Below are 17,028 nucleotides of genomic sequence, written 5' to 3'. Positions count from 1 at the left end.
AAACTTCGGTAATTACCGAAATTATAAGCATTTTAATTTTACCGACAATTGTCGGTAACTCAAAAAATGAGTTAGAGAATCATTTGTCAGTTTTGACTGGCGATGTTTCTCAAATATCGATTGCTTCAGTTTTGTTGGGTTTCACGGAGCGGTCACACTATCATTCATATTCATGTTGGATGCCACGCCGTCAGTCAACTTATAAAATTTGCTCAATAAACATGGGCGCTGGCACCACAAAGAAATAAAAAAAAAAAAAAAAAAAACAATAAAATGCTCCATATAATTAAATATATGGCTATTTTCTTTTCACTTGGGAATGATGTACATGAAATTCCCTACTTAGCCCATGACTTCCCATTCACATGAAAAAATACACATATAATAAATATGGAAAACTACAAGCATTTATTTATTAAAACAGCACATTAATTCATGGTAGAACAAGAAAAGGTAGCAGCAATACCCAGCTGACTGAACTGGGCTGTAACGTTTGTGTCAAATTCCATACGACATTTTATATATTTATTTCTATGTTCGATGTATATTAGGTGTTTAAGTAAGAATTAATATATTTCAGTTATAGCTCATTTAGACTAGTCATAAATCCTCAACTGGATTTAATAAATCCAGTCCAAATCTCATTGCATTTAGATAAACCTTTTGTCTGTGTTTAGACACACAAATTTCTCGGGAAAGTGTTTTTGGGAGAGAGCGGAGAGGAAAGAGCTCCTCAATACTCGTTCCTACCCCCTATTGCCTAAAAACTGAATTTACTTTCCCGTGTGTCTAAACGCGGAGTTTGGAGGATTTCAATTTCAATCAGCTGATTTTTGTTCATAGCACAATTACCAAGGTAGATGCATCAGCCCATCGGATCGAATTTGAAACGTCAGAAGTAGTTGTTGTAACTTGAACTCGTCTCAAAAAACATACGCAAATTACAAATTTATAGTTTAATATTGAAAATTTTAGTACATAATTGCTCTGTTCCAAAACCTCCAAGAACCTACTATTTTTTACTACAATAACATTTTTTTCTTTATTTTATCGGAAAAAATAGTAAAAATTATTAGTAGATAATGGTAACCAATGAGCAAATAAATAATTATTTTATGGTTTTAACATCGTAAATATTAGTCTTGGTTGATTAAAGTCAACTTTGTATATCAAATAAAATTTATTTTTTTTGTATCGTTTACAAATTTTGACATTTTAAATTATTTTTGTAATATCAATTCACCGATGCATCTACCTTGTTTCTTGTGTCAGCTTGCAACATTTTGTATTTTCTAGCAACATGTTGCAAAAAACAGAGTTGTATACGAGGATTTATGCCGGATTTAAAACAAATCCACACAATACGAGGATTTATTTTTGTATGGGAAATCTGGTAGATTTTGGCCGGATTTAGCTAATAAAACCTGATAATGGGCTAAATCCGGCTAATGATGTCATATCTAAATGACCTATTAAATTTGCATTGTTTGGAAATGCCCGCTTTTCGCCTTATAGCTCATTTAGACTAGCCATAAATCCTCGACTGGATTTAATAAATCCAGTACAAATCTCATTGCATTTAGATATACATTTTGGAGGATTCAAATGGCAGTCAGCTGATTTTTGTTCATAGCACAATTACCAAGGTAGATGCATCAGCCCATCTGAACGAATGTGAAACGTCAAAAGAATTTTTTGTAAATTGAATTCGTCTCAAAAAACATACGTCAAATTACAAATGTATTGTTTAATACTGAAAATGTTGGCATATAATGCTACTAATGCTAACTAAAGAGCAAATAAAGAATTATTTTATCGCAGTTTGCCCATCTAAAATAAATACACAAATTATTTAATCGTTTAGACATCATAAATATTAAGGCCGCGGCACATACGGTCCGTTGAGCGTTGCGTTACAACAACCACATGAAAAATTCAAGAACAAACTTGCCATCACTTACACATTTTTCATGTGGTTGTTGTTTTCAACTCGCAACGCGCCGCACAACCGACCGTATGTATTTGGCCCATTAGTCTTGGTTGATTAAAATCAACTTTGTACATCAAAACAAATTTAATTTTTCCGCCTTGTTTACAAATTTTTACATTTTAAATTATTTTTAGTGTAGCAATTCACCGATGCATCTACCATGTTTCTTGTGCCAGCGTGCAACTTTTTGTATTTTCTAGCAACATGTTGCAAAAAACAGAGTTGTATACGAGGATTTATGCCAGATTTAAAACAAATCCACTCAATAGGATGATTTATTTTTGTATGGGAAATCTGGTAGATTTTGGCTGGATTTAGCAAATAAAACCTGATAATGCGCTAAATCCGGCTAATGCTTGGTTTACATTTACGAAATCCACTCGATTTCAACTGTCAAACCCATAGGTTAAACGTCAAATGAAATCCAGATGAGATTTCATTTGACGTTTGAGCTATGGAATTGACAGTTGAAATCGAGTGGATTTCGTAAATGTAAACTTAGCATAATGGTGTCATATCTAAATGGCATATAACATTCATTGTGTTCAATTTGCATAATCGTTAGAAAACGAGTATTGTTTTTGCGCCTACGCGACCTTTCGGCGTTATTATTCAATCGCTTCTCGTAACACAGGTAATCTGTTCTCCATACTTTTCCATTTAGTTAATTTTATATTAATTTATTTACTCAATAAAGCTTCTGCTTTTTATCGAATCAGAAACTAAAACGTTTGTGTTTTTATTTCAATTTATTTTTCGAAACGCAATTTCGGCGCCTTTACATTAGGGATACATATTGTTTGAAGAACAAATTTATTCATCAGAACAAAAACTATTTCCCATAAAGACTCCTTCATATGATTGACATGTAACCTCCTCCAGATCCGAACGACATGCCGCACACTAAAACAGCGCTTATAGAGGCGGTACAATATTTGTTAATATGTGTGGTATTTTGTTAAACTTGAAAATAATAAAGCCCTAATAAACATGTGCTTTTTTGTTTTCACAAGCATTGAAACAGCTTCTATTTTTTCAATGAATTACCAGCGACTCCAAAAATTTTTGAAAGAATCCTACTTTCTGCTAAAAATTATGAATTTAGTGGAATGATATTGAAACATTCACATTAAAAATCTAACGAGTTTTTATTCATGTTTTTCAAAATATTCAATCAAATGTGAAAAATTATTAGTTTTTTAAATTCCAATAATTTATAGACATTTCCTTATTTTGTTTATATGTACGTTGACACTAACGTTTACAAACAAAAACAAATTTCTATGTGGTTGTTGTTGAGTTTATTTGTTGTAGTATTTATTTTACCAGGGCCCTATTCCTCGAAACAACTTATCGCTTTTCATTTTGCACTTATCAAAAAGTAGTTATTTTGAAAAGTGATAACCTTTTTTTGTTCCACAAAATTACTTTTCAATTTCCCTTGCACTTAGCAAATTTGTCTATCACTGTTCTTTTAGCACAGTTGTTGTGATCTCTTGCTCAATTTTTCCGCCATATTGGTAAGTCTCTCAGTTCTCTTGCAAAGTGTGAATGATACATATTCGTTCCACAGAACGTTTTATCATCTTTTCATTATTTTTTACTTGGCAATAATAAATAAGACATGTAAAATTGAGACGAGCGAAAAATGAAAAGAAACTGATATTATTAAAAGTAAATAAAATAAAATTAAATAAATTAAATTAAACTGAAACAAAATGAAATAAAATAAAAAAAAATAAAATAAAACAAAATAAATTAATATGAAATAAAAATAAAATAAAATAATTTTAATAAAGTTTAAATAATAATTAAATGAAATAAATTAAAATAAGATCAAAATAAATCAAATGAAGTAAAATAAAATAAAAAATAAAACGAAATAAAATAAAAAATAAATAAAAATAAAACAATATAAAATGAAGTGAAATAAAATAAAATTAAGTGAAATAAAGTAAAGTAAATTAAAATAAAATAAAGTTAAAAAATAAATAAAGTAAAGTAAAACAAAACAACATAAAATTAAGTGAAATAAAATAATCTAAAATAAAATAAAGGGAAATACAAATAAAATAAAATTAAAAATACAATAAAATTAAGCGTTATGTTCGGCATAGAGTAATTAGTTTTCTTTCTCCACAAAGTGGAGAAGTTACTTGCCAAATTATAACTAATTCGCTCTAGAAATGTATCTAAAAACCTTAAAATAGCTGAAATCGGACGGTACTGCTATATGGGGGCTATAAAAAAACGTAGACCTATATCCATAATTTTTTGTGGAGACGTTTCTTGGTGATTTACTGAATTATACCTAATTCGGCCTAGAAATGTAGCTAATAACCCAAAGAAGCTGAAATTGGGTGGTATATGGGGGCTATAATAAAAGATGGGCCTATGTCGGTAAGTTTTCAAAGCATATTATGCTAAGTTTACATTTACGAAATCCACTCGATTTCAACTGTCAATTCCATAGTCGATGGTCAGACTAGCACGATTTCAACATGGCGACGTCAAGTTTATAGGCGAGGGGTATGAAGTAGTGAAACCCATGTACATGGTTTTCTGTGTTTGTTGTGTTGCCTCTTCTTGTTCTTCGTTGCAAGATTTTTTCTTCAATTTTCATTCATTTTTATTTTCTCAAGCAAACGTTAACAACAAAACAAACATAAATATATTTAATAAAAACATTTAACTAATGAAATAGTGAAAATTTAACTATTAATATTAATTTAATTATTAATGTTAATTATTTTATGTTGTTTTTTGGTTTATTTATGTTTTTTTTTGTTTTTATTGGTATGAGAAACACAACAAACGAGAATGGTAAAATAAAGAGGACACGCAAAGATCTTAAATTTCACGTTAACGTGTGTGGACATTAACGAAATTTGAAGAGAAACTTTAACGAAATTGGTTTCATGAAACCTTGCTAGTCTGACCATCGACATAGCTCAAACGTCAAATGAAATCACATCTGGATTTCATTTGACGTTTAACCTATGGATTTGGCAGTTGAAATCGAGTGGATTTCGTAAATGTAAACCAAGCATTATAACTAATTCGTCCTGAAAATGTAGCTAAAAACCTTAAAATAGCTGAAATCAACGGCACTGCTATATGGGGCTATAACAAAGCTCAACTTCCAACTTGATTTAAGACACGTGTGAACAGCATTTTATCCCCCTATCTCAACTCGTTCGGAAGATAGCGTGATTACAACAAACTGACGGACAGATGTGGTTAAATCAACTTAGAATTTTACGCTGATCAAAAATATATGTATATACCTTATAGGGTCGCAAATGATTATTTCGATGAGTTACAAACGAAATGACAAACCTAATATACCCTCCATATTATGTTGGAGGGTATAGTAATAAATAAAAATAGTCTCTCAAATAGACTTTAGTCTAAATGTAAAATCGAGCAACATCGATTTGTGAGGTTGTTCGCAGGGTGGAAGTTCGGAATGGGGTTGTTCGTAGGGTGAAATTTCGGATAGTGAGAGTTCGAAGTAGGATGGTTGATTCAGAGGGTAGAAGTTCGGAAAAATCTTTACAATTTCTTGTCATAACAGTGTTTTCACTATTTCCGAACAAAATCTCGCTTTAACAATGTACATTGGCAAAGAGAACGTTTACCTAGCAAATTTAAGGCAAACTTATCAAAATTTGATCTGCAAAATCAAAATGCAGAGTTTTCTGTGGAACGAAAGAGCAACTTTTTTTTTGCAAAATCTTAGCAAAGTACGCTTCGCCGTTACAACTTTTCACTTAGCAGAAATAACGTTTGTGGAACAGAAATCAAAAAAAGGGCTACGTTTTTTTTTTTTTTTTTTGAAAAGTAAGCAAACTGGCTTTATAACTAGCAACTTATCACTTATCAAAAATACTGGTTCTGTGGAACACTTAACTTTGAGAATTGTCAAAAATATTGATAAGTGCAAAATGAAAAGTTGATAAGTTGTATCGTGGAATAGGGCCCTGGTTTGTTCTACCATGACATGTGGTCTGTTCCAGAACTGCAAGAATCTACTAATTTTTACTATTTTTTCCGATAACATAAAGAGAAAAATGCTATCGTAGTAAAAAATAGTGGATTCTTGCAGGTTCTGGAACAAAGCAATTAATAGCTGTGTTCCTTTACCTACCTGAGGTTACCATTTTTAACATTTGTTACCATTTTTAACCTGCAAAGCGTTCCTTAACCCCAAAAAGTGGAAAAATTGGCAGCAATTTTTAAGAGAGTGAGAGTGGAGAGAGGGCACATATGTCTTTCTCTTCTACCACAGGCTACCAGCAAAATTTCTGCAGGTAAAAAATGGTAGAACTGATTTTTCGACTTTTGTTTGACGATTATTTCACAGTGAAGAGAAAATGGACGAAGAACAGAAGAAAAAGTTGAACGCTGACTAAAATAAACAAAAAACTGTGAAATAAAATACGAAAATTGATTTTTTTATGTTTCTTTTTGGCATTGCTACCAGATCTACCATTTTTCCATTCCTTTGAGAGCAATTTTGAGAAATTTTGACACTTTTCTCTTTTACCACTTTTACCATTTTAAATGTAAAGGAGCAAAGCTAATTTGTATAGCTCATTCAATTTTCCCTGCGTTTATACATGACAGAACAGTTGACTTCATGTATTGATTGCCAAAACCCCAAAACTTGCATGTATGACGTAGGCGTCCAGACAACTGCAAAAACAGTTGTAGAATTATAAATTAAAATTTTCGATTTCTTTTTGTTTTCCGTTTAGATGTTTCCTTTTCTGGTCATGTACTTTTGTTTTCAACATATTTCAATTATTATCTCACTTATTTTTTAAAAAATTTCAAAAATTTGTTAGCCCGGCTGTCTGTGAAAAAATGATGGACAGCCGACAAATGTATGTATGTGTTAGTAAATCAGAGTTGTATTTGTAGTAAACGCCTAGTTAGACACCGGAAGGTTTTGTGCACATTTTTTCCATCAACAAAATACACAAATTGGTTTTTTTCTTTTGTTTTGGCGTCATCCACAGAAACATTTGCCCATTTGCTTTTTTATTGTTATCCCATTCACTGTTCGTCAAATTTCTTTTGTTATGACCACTTGTATCGATATTTCCAATAGCAAATCCCGAAATGTATAAAAGCACACGAATTCTTAATTTTTATTTTATATTTACTCTGCAAATTTCCTTGAATGACGCTTTTTGGTTCACACCATGGCGGAATAAGAAGGTGTTACATCGATAACAACAATCGGGCTATTTACCACAACAAACGTCAAAATATCAGATTACTGTGAATTGCTTGTTTACATTTTCCATGTAATTGTTTTCGCCGTTGTACCTGTATTATTGTGCCATGGTTCACACTATCAAACTCACAAACAACCAACAGCTGACTTGCCAACAACCAAAATTTTTTGGTGGTTGCATGATGAATGGCAAAAATGAATGGCCGAATTGCAAGCAACCGATTATTTGAGCAAAGTTGTCATCAACAAGTAAAAAAGTATCAGTCGGCTTTGCTGACAGAGATATACCCTCAGCCTTTGTATATTGAAACATTGTTTTCCCAAAAAACTTATGTATTTAGGGGGTTTTAAAAATTTTGGATGTATCAACCGACAAAAATGTTGATTAGGATAAAAGATCAAAAGTTTTGCGGAGGAGATACTTAATGGAATGGATCGACATTGACCATTATGGAAGTAAATCTCCAGCCAGTACATATGGTGCCATAGGGGGTTTTTACACCCTTCGGGCTATTTGCTCAACAAGTATGGACTTGCCCCTGAAAAAACATTTTACCATCGCAAGTGAGGTAGCGAATGCAAGTTGCTTCAACAAAAATCAAAGTGATTCGATTGCAGGTCTTAAAGTGAACTTATCCGAAATTTTGTGTGGGAGGTACCGAATGGAGTGGACAAATATAGTCCATATTTGAACCTGATCTATATCTGGTAGATATATTAGGATGTGTAAAGTATGGACCAATTCGGCCACTCCCTTCAAGAGTTACCGTACGAACAATTTTCCGAACATTTTTGAACTTTTGTGGGGGATTTACCTGAAGGAGTGGACCGATATGGCTTATCTTCGAACTTAAACTATGTTTGGACAAAATATTACTAAGGCCAAATTTTGGACCGAATCGGCAGATCCGTTCGAGAGTTATCGTGCGCTCCAACCAGCCAGACAGACAGACGGACGGACATTGCTCAATCGACTCCAAACACATTTATATTGAAGTGTTTAAGCTACGATGTCATAATATGGACCATAACAAATAATTTTCGTGGAAGCTGCGCTGGTGGTAATATAAAAAAATGGGAAAATGTGTTGAAGTTTACAAGATTTTTTGTGTTCTTTCTTGATTTCTGGCTAAACCACGGAAAATTCAAACCTGTGCTCAAAGAAATAACTAAAAAATACCCCTTAGGCAATATGGTTCTAGCGTATGACTTTTCGATATATACACTGCATCCCCCTAAAATCGATGCTGACATTTTGAAGTTTTGATTTCAGTGTTTTTCGAATTTTTCTTATAATTAGATGGTGCAACTAGATAATAATCGAAACTAGTTTATAGGATTATAGAACTCGCGATTCCACGTCGTTCGAAGTATATCTCATGAGTGTGCTCCATACAGCTTCCTAGTAATAGGAGTCCAAAGGCGAAAATTTGGTGCGTAAATTTTCTGAAAAAACCTATTTTTTGGCTTTAAAATTTACAACTGTCGTACAGGTACCCCTGAACCCCGCGTGATTTTAGTTTTTTTACGTGCCGGATCTAAGGAGCTCTTCCGCGGTCGAATCCATCCACTAAAACCCCGGATATAGATACCTTGAAAGTAGGAAAATCTGCGAAAATATATTTTGACAATTCCGCGAATTGAACCGCGATTTTCTTTGATTATTTTTGCATAAATGTAATCCTTTATACGCGATTATAATATTCACCAAAAAGGTGTGTCACAAATTACAAAGATTCAGGAGTAATATCCCTATTTATCCCAAAATAGAATGCGGTGGCACATCCGCAGTTCTTGACGAATCTGTCTAAAATAATTTAACTGACGTATTTTTAATAGGGGGCCATTGAAATCGGATGCACCTTATAATCATATGCACATCGCGTAATTTTTGCCCACTTGAAGGTTTTTGGAATAGTAAGATGCAACTGATGGCACACTTTGGCCGCTGAATGAAACATGGGAAAATCCATGCATATTGATAGACATGGACTTCCTGTATCCGAAAAGCACATGCACCTCAACCGATTTAAACCAATTCGCGAATTATATGGTTTTTAACTTCTATGTTTTTTCTTTGATTGTAATTTGAATATTACTCTCTACAATAGGAAATTGCTTATCACAGAAAGCAAATATACTTTCACGATGACTAATTAGTTTTCTTGTAGAAGTTTAAGCAAAATACTTCAGGATTTGGATCGAAATTTAGCGAAATAATAGAATAACTCCCAACATTTATTTTTCAAATTTTTCGCATTTAACCAAAAATATATTTTTGAAATAATTTCCAACAATAAGTTTCCGTTCTTTGTTGTTGCTGTAATATGCAAGTTATAAACGCGATATTTATAATTTTGGTCTCACATCTTTCTACGCGTTGTCTAGATTCTGTACGTATTTTTAAATTATTTTGTTATGTGTCCCTTTATGCAGCCCGAATGATGCCTTGATAGCGCCGACCAGCTCTGCCGACTCCCTCGGGGTGAGTCCCATCCCGACATCCGGCCCAGGAACATCAACAATAACTCTACTGGGGAACAACATTAATCAACAGAAACTAACATTAACATCACACCATTACTATCCATACCCCCCACTACTGGTCTACAGGCCAGTTTAGCCGCCCTCCCGACCTAGATCATCTTTTCCCTTTCTTCTCCAGATGACTCCTAATTCCGCACACACCCACACCACTTACCTCACCTTACTTTCATCCTCCACAAATTAGCTTAAAACATCATTTTTCTTCTAATCATACATCAAGTCATTATTTTTTTTTATTATACTAAATTTTAAAACTAATATATAGAAATTTATGTTAAACAATTTTCTTGAAACTTAAAATAAAAATGAATAAAAAAAATAAAAGAAATTAAAAAAAAAGAAATACTACTTTAGCTCTAATGTCTTTTTTTATCAATGGATTAGTTTAATAGTTATATGACTTCATAAAAATTGATTTTTTAAACGAACGGTCTTTTGACCAATTAAACACATGAACAAAAACAAAATCAAGCTAATGTTCTCTTGAACAGTCCTTTGGACCAACACAAATTATACATCCAATATGGATATTCAAAATCAATCAAACTCCTCGATTTCACGAGATTTATGTTTCTGACAATAAAACGCCACCCTAATGTCACAAAAAAAAAGAGCTCTTTTTCTACTAAAGGACAACGAATGGATCTAAAGGTCAGGAACCACAGACTCGTTTCCGAGAATGTTGATAAACAAATTAAAAATTAGGACTTACAGAAACATTAATTTGATGCCCTAACAAAAATCGGAAAATCAATGACATAAATACGCATACAAAAAAAAATAATAAAATATTAAATAATACTAATAATAATAATAATAGAATAATCATGCAAAAAAAATAAGTAGTAAAAAAAATCAACGTCAAATAAAGATGTTATGATGGAAAAGAAGTTTTTTATTTTATCTATTATTTTTTTTTTGGCTTTTCAGCGGTCATCAATAACTAACTGGGGTCATAAAATTGACCAGAATTTCAACCATTCGCATACCAGCGATCTTCTCTTTACGCCTCAGTGACCATCCGTCACTGGGAACAAACTTTTCTTGGCTATTTGATATTTATATTCTTACTTGTTTTGTGTTGATTTCAGACCACTGTGTTGTTAATAAAGGAGTTGGAGACTTCAGTGTATAAGAACGTATTTGGAGTCTCCAAAAAAAAATCTGGGTGCTGAGCCTCGCTTTTGACGGGGAGATCTAATTTCCTTCCGGAATTAGCCCATAGATGGCACTAGACGTTTTTGGTGGTAGTACTGTATTCATACCTTAAATTCCGGAGATTGTGTCAGTGGCAGCTTTAATAGCACTATCATCCACAAGATAACGCTGTATGTCCCAAACCTGAATCCGACCTGATGAATCCACAAACAAAAAATTTAAATTAACTAATGTTAAACTTAATGTTTCGACCTTTCTGATCATACCTTTTTTTGTTTGTCGGAATAGTTATGTAGGTTATTTCGGTTCAAACACAACGTCACAATCGTTATATATTAAATCTCCTCACGTCACCTATTTCCACACAATATTAGGTTATTTAGATTTTATTTCTTTTCGATTTTTAAGTAATCTCGCTTTTATTTTCTTTACCTTTGTTTTATTTAAAATTGTCTGTATGAAAATGGCTTAAAAAACATTCACGTTTATGGAAATACTCTCAATTTCTCAAACAAAGTTTACACACTCAGCACCACTAAAATAACTCAACCTTTTTCTGCAAACACTCTCTTTTATAGGTTCGGTCGCAAGAACTGGCAGATTTCCATTCCCCGCCATCTTGCAAACCACTAGATTTGTCCCCTTTTCCTTGACCAGCCGTCCCCCTCTCAGCTTATCTGCAACAAAACCTTTGCAACATTTGACCTCATGATTTTCTCCGAACCCTATATATGAACCTGATTTTAGATTACCCTGTCCGCCCTCTATACCGGAATAGCGTTAATTTCAAATTCCATGTATCATTAGTTGGCAACTCGGATTCATTCAGTGGTCCGAACACTTCCCAAATTTTTGGAGACTTTACATTCTCCAGAAGAACAAATGTCAAAACAAAACAAAATAAACGCACAACAAGCTGCACAAGCTGCATTTTCAGGTATCGTTCCAATTTTTTCTATTATTTTCATATAATTAATTAATTCTCTCTTTTCTTTTTTTTAAGCATTTCTTTTTCAGGTGTTGCCCCCCATGATGGACTACAGGAAACATTCACAATCTTCCTCTGGAATGGCAATTATATTCTTGGGTTATTTTGCCATATCAGTGGTTGATAATTGTGTTTTCTGGATTCCACATGTGGCGGCTTGGTTCAATATGGGTAACGGATTAATAGCATGATAATCCAGTTGCCCTTAAGTTTAACAGAAATGGGTGTATCCCTATTAAGGACACCCCAACGACATACCAAAATCTTCAACAAAATTTCCGGCAAATTTACCACCCCCAAATGGCATAACCTTAATGGGGTGGGGGCCCCATATTATCAAACAACACTATGATTGTGGACACGGCAGGTCATGAAAGGCATTACAGTGGCCTGCCATCCCGGGAGTGTTCACTGTAGTTACCACTGGCTCCCCCAACTCTACCGCATAATGGGAGCTGGTGGAATCTCATGGTTCGTAGCCGCCATGCAGGCGAAAAGGCTACACCCTAAGGCCCCTCCACGCAAAATTTTTTTTTTCGCCCTCAGATTTGGGACTTTGTTTCTGTGAGGCACCGCAACAATTTTTTAGAGATTTTTTGGACTCTGATTTAGAATAAATAAAATTTATTCCAAGATTTCTTCAATATTTTTTGATTTTCCGCGAAAATAAAAATAAATTTAGCAACTATTTCAGCATCTACGGATAGATATCAAATGCTGCTAACGATTCATATATACATGTTCTTATTACAACACAATAGGAATTTTTAAATATTTTTTCTTTACAAGAGAGTAAAACCGCACATAACTTTTGAGTGCAGCATCCAATTTTGTGAACGCGAACAGATTTGAAACCACGATTTTTTCGTAACCCATGTACCAAAAATTGCGGATGTGCTCGCCAAAAAAGTTTTTAATTTTTTTTCTATGTAATTGTAAAGGAAATTTGAAATTTACCATATACCCTCGTTAGCATAAATGCTGAGGGTATAAAAATGGCAATGTGTACCTAGCTAAAGCTGTGTTTACACTATGAATCTATGAATGTCATATGAGATGTCAAATTTGCTACCTGTGAATGTTGTACACATATGGTCTTTTCCTTTACTTTTAAAAATGGTAACAGTGGCAAAAAATGGTAAAAGTGGTAAAGTGCTCTCATATAAATTGTATGCTTTTTAAAGTAAAGGAACGCTTTGCTGGTTAAAAATGGTAAGAAATGGTAACCTCAGGCACGAAAAGGAACAGAGCAATAGTGTGACCACTATGAAAATTTTTATATATCAAAATGATGTGGCAACTCATATGTAAATTTTTCATTTGGGAGCGCTCTATTCGGCCATGTATTTTCGTATGCAGTTGAGCAATTAATTGTTAGAAGAAAACAATTTTACCAAAAAATGAAGGAAATAGGTAAAGAAAACGAAAATGTGAGTGCGATTAAAGTTTTTAACAATAAAAATTGTGTTATTTGCGTGATATATATTTTATGGTCATATGAAATTGTATGCTAGTGAACGCAAAAACTAAAAGTGGTATGGACATTGACCAACATTAAGGATGTCGAATGGGTAAAAGAAGTGACAGCTCATATGACATTGATAGATAGTACATTTATCGATATTTCCAAAAAATCGACAGTAATTTTGAGTCAAATACGAAAGATGCCGGAGATAGGAGCACTTACCCTATCGACGGAAAAGCTTCAATAAATTAATTAACAAGAAGAAAATCCAAAGTAAATTTATATATTTTATATATTGATATATTAAATTAATTTAATTACACTATCGATGTTATTTACATTCATATGTTTTGTCATATGTAAAATGGCATGAAAGCAATCTTTTAAAGCGCACTATCTAAGAAAAAAATGTTGTAGTGGCAACTCTGTATTTTCACATGGCACCTCTGGAGGATCCATATTTCTTTGGAGCCAATTTTTGTGCCTTCTATAACAAGGAGGAAAATGGAGATTTCTACAAAAAAACAACAAATTCCAATATGTCGAATCACTTATCTATTCAATGTGCTTGTATTGGATAGAAAAAATAAGAAGAAATACACACACAACATACAATTTTCTTTGCCTAAATGAATGTTACGTGCTACCTGCAGTGGCGCTACGGGGAGGTACCAGTTAGGTCAGGGGGCCATCTTCAGGGCGGTCCCAACCCATTCCACCGTAGCCCTAGGGGACGAACAATTATAAATAAAGACTACACAACATAAAAAAATAAAACGATCACAAACACGAGATACACCTAAAACAAGGGAGCTTGGTAGTTCTGCCCCCACACTTCGCCCGCCCTTCCTTGACCCTTAGCTCCAAATATCAAGATTTGTATAAGGGACCCGCATACCACACTCACCTAAGGCTACTATCGCCTAGCCTAACAAACATGTAATTTTTGCACAATAAACAAGACAAGAATTTATTAAAATTTTCATTATCGCCTTAAGTCTAACAAGCATACATAATAATAAACAAAACATAAAATGTTTGTTTTGTTTATTGTTGAAGATTCAATCTCATTTGATTGCTTGAGTGGAGTATTCCCCCATTGGCTCAACTTCATTTATTACCCTCTATTACAGAGTGTAATGTTTTTCAAAACGAACGGACAGTGTTGCAAAATTTTACTGATCGCTACCAATATCATGATTTCATCCCGGCGAAAGGAATTATCAATTGGCTTCTCAGTTTTTAAAATGATGCCTTTTTAGCGAAAAACCGAACTCTTTAAGTGTCTAGTATTCCCATATGAATGAGAATCACACTCACTTTTCGTCAAAATATTCTGCAACACGTCAGCACGTATCAACTAAGAATTCATCGAATTCTGTAAGTTGAAAAGAACATCACCACAGTTGTCTGTGAGGTTGTTGTTGAAATTTTGTTTTTAACAAATTTCCCTTTGCGCGTGCCTCCGCTGTTTTTTGTTTGTTTTGTTTATTATAGAGTATTTGTATTTTCGTTGAAAAATTCTTATATCAATTTTATTGAAAGTCAAGAAAATAACTTTAATTTAAATTTTAAAGATATATCTCGTGAAACGAGACGTGACCCAATTTTGTCGAAAGTTGTCGATTTGGTTTTAGAAGGCACTTTAGTTAATTGTCATGACGACAACATTTCACCTTATCGTGAAAAGTATACTCAACTTTCGGTTGAGTATGGTTGTATTTTGTGGGGATACAGGACAGTAGTCCCTAAAACCCTTAGATCAAAAATTTTGGATGAACTTCATAGTTCACATATGGGTATTGTCAAAACAAAAGCGCTTGCCAGATCGTATGTATGGTGGCCTGGTCTTGACAAGGATATTGAAAATTTAATTGTTGAATGTTTTAGTTGACCTTTGATCTTCAAGTTTTTCTTTAGTTTTAGTTCGGCTCTAGGTCCTTTTGAATAAAACAAATGTTGATTTTTGTTTTATATCTGTATTTATTTACCGATATTTCGATAGTCTCCGACGATCATCATCAGGGATTTATTTTATCTTTAAGTAAAACAAAAGACATTTTTACATGAATATAAACAAAAATAGCAACTTTTAATTACTTTTTAATTGTTAAGTGGATTGCAATTTACACTGTCTTTTCTCCATCACAGGTGATTTCCAACTGAACTATTTTCTCTTTTGATATTTTTGAATTGTGTTTCTATAAATCTGCGCACAGTGTTCTGTGTCAGTTTTAAAATTCATCCTACTTTCTGTAGGGACATTAATTATGTGTAACATCTCAAGCATATACCGACGTTTATAGTTATTTTCTTGTGTTAAAATCTTTACATCTTTAAAGTTTGGCGTATGACCTGTAAGAGCGCAGTGTGCAGCAAGTGCTGTTTTTTGTTCCATAGGTTTGTTCTTGGCCTTTTGGTCCGATTTATGGGCACTAAGTCTGGTTTTGAGTTTTGACATCGTGGTGCCAACGTATACTTTTTGACATGTGCTGGAACTATCTCCATCGCAACCTATTTCATATACAACATTTGATTTGTCGTCAGTTGAGAGTTTCGCCTTTGTTCGGCTGAAGAAGGTATTATTGGTATTACTGCTCTTAAATGCCAATTGGTATTGATCTTTGTTATATAAATTAGAATTGAAAACTCTTTCTGAGAACCCTGGAATGTATGTAGACCTCTTGGTATTATACCCAACTTCATTTTCAATACAACAAAAAACACATGCAAGATATTCAAAACTCAAAAATTTACACCAACAAATATCCAAAAAGCATTAGACACACACCTATACAATTTTCACAACAAAATTCTTAAACTACTAATACAGTACAAACACAAACAACTACAAGAGAATAAGATAGCACTGAGCAATATCAAAACCGACTCACTGATTGGTTAGAACAAGATGATTTAAGAGCATTCTTTGAAAGTGAAAATATCATTCTCCAAACTCAATCTGAGAAACAAAAATCAAAACACAGAAACAAATTGAATGTTTTAAAACAACAACAACACTGCGACCTCAATATTCGACACAACAAAGAGTGGTTTGTGAACACGACAGATACAGACATCCCAACGAACGTACAATGGTTACTGTCTCTCGGACCAAAATTCTCACTGCACACAACAAATAAAACGTTCCCCTTGTTTAACATTGAAGCAGAGGGAGAAGACTGCATCCAAACTTTGGATAACAAAGAGAAGCAAGAGAATGCCAGAATAAATTTAGTTACTCTAATAAACGATCACCTGAAGAAACCCAAACTGGGAAAAAGATATAGATTCACCCTACACACAGCAGGGCAAACAACCAAATATTTAAAAGAAAATAAACACATTTTAATTCTAAATGCTGACAAAGGTGGTAAAACAGTAGCCATGACAAAGTCAGACTATGATTTAAGAATGAGTAATATACTTATGGATTTCTGTACTTATCGTCGAATTAGAAAAGATCCAACCTTTAGCTTACAGGAAAAGAATAATAAATTAGTGAAACGATTATTCGACCTGCAAATAATCAAAGATTTTGACAAAAATAAATTTATGAGTAAAACGTCTGTTGCTCCCAGAATATATGGACTTCTCAAAATCCATAAAAAAGATATACCTTTACGCCCAATATG

The 17,028-nt window shown here is 33.3% G+C and overlaps 1 long non-coding RNA gene across 1 annotated transcript; it reads right to left on the bottom strand.

Moving 5' to 3' along the window:
- Positions 1–10,525: 10,525 nt before the first annotated feature.
- LOC141393004 (uncharacterized) lies at positions 10,526–11,756 on the bottom strand. The gene is made up of 3 exons (XR_012409957.1): positions 11,373–11,756; positions 11,207–11,294; positions 10,526–11,134 (listed from the first exon to the last, which is right to left on the bottom strand). It is a non-coding gene; the product is annotated as an uncharacterized lncRNA (long non-coding RNA).
- Between the last annotated feature and the right edge of the window lie 5,272 nt (positions 11,757–17,028).

This window comes from Musca autumnalis, unplaced genomic scaffold, assembly GCF_047663935.1.
Source record: "Musca autumnalis isolate F117 unplaced genomic scaffold, ASM4766393v1 scaffold_2, whole genome shotgun sequence".
Lineage (NCBI taxonomy): Eukaryota > Metazoa > Arthropoda > Insecta > Diptera > Muscidae > Musca > Musca autumnalis.
The sequence above is the reverse complement of the archived record's forward strand: the minus strand, read 5'-3'. Positions and strand labels throughout refer to the sequence as shown.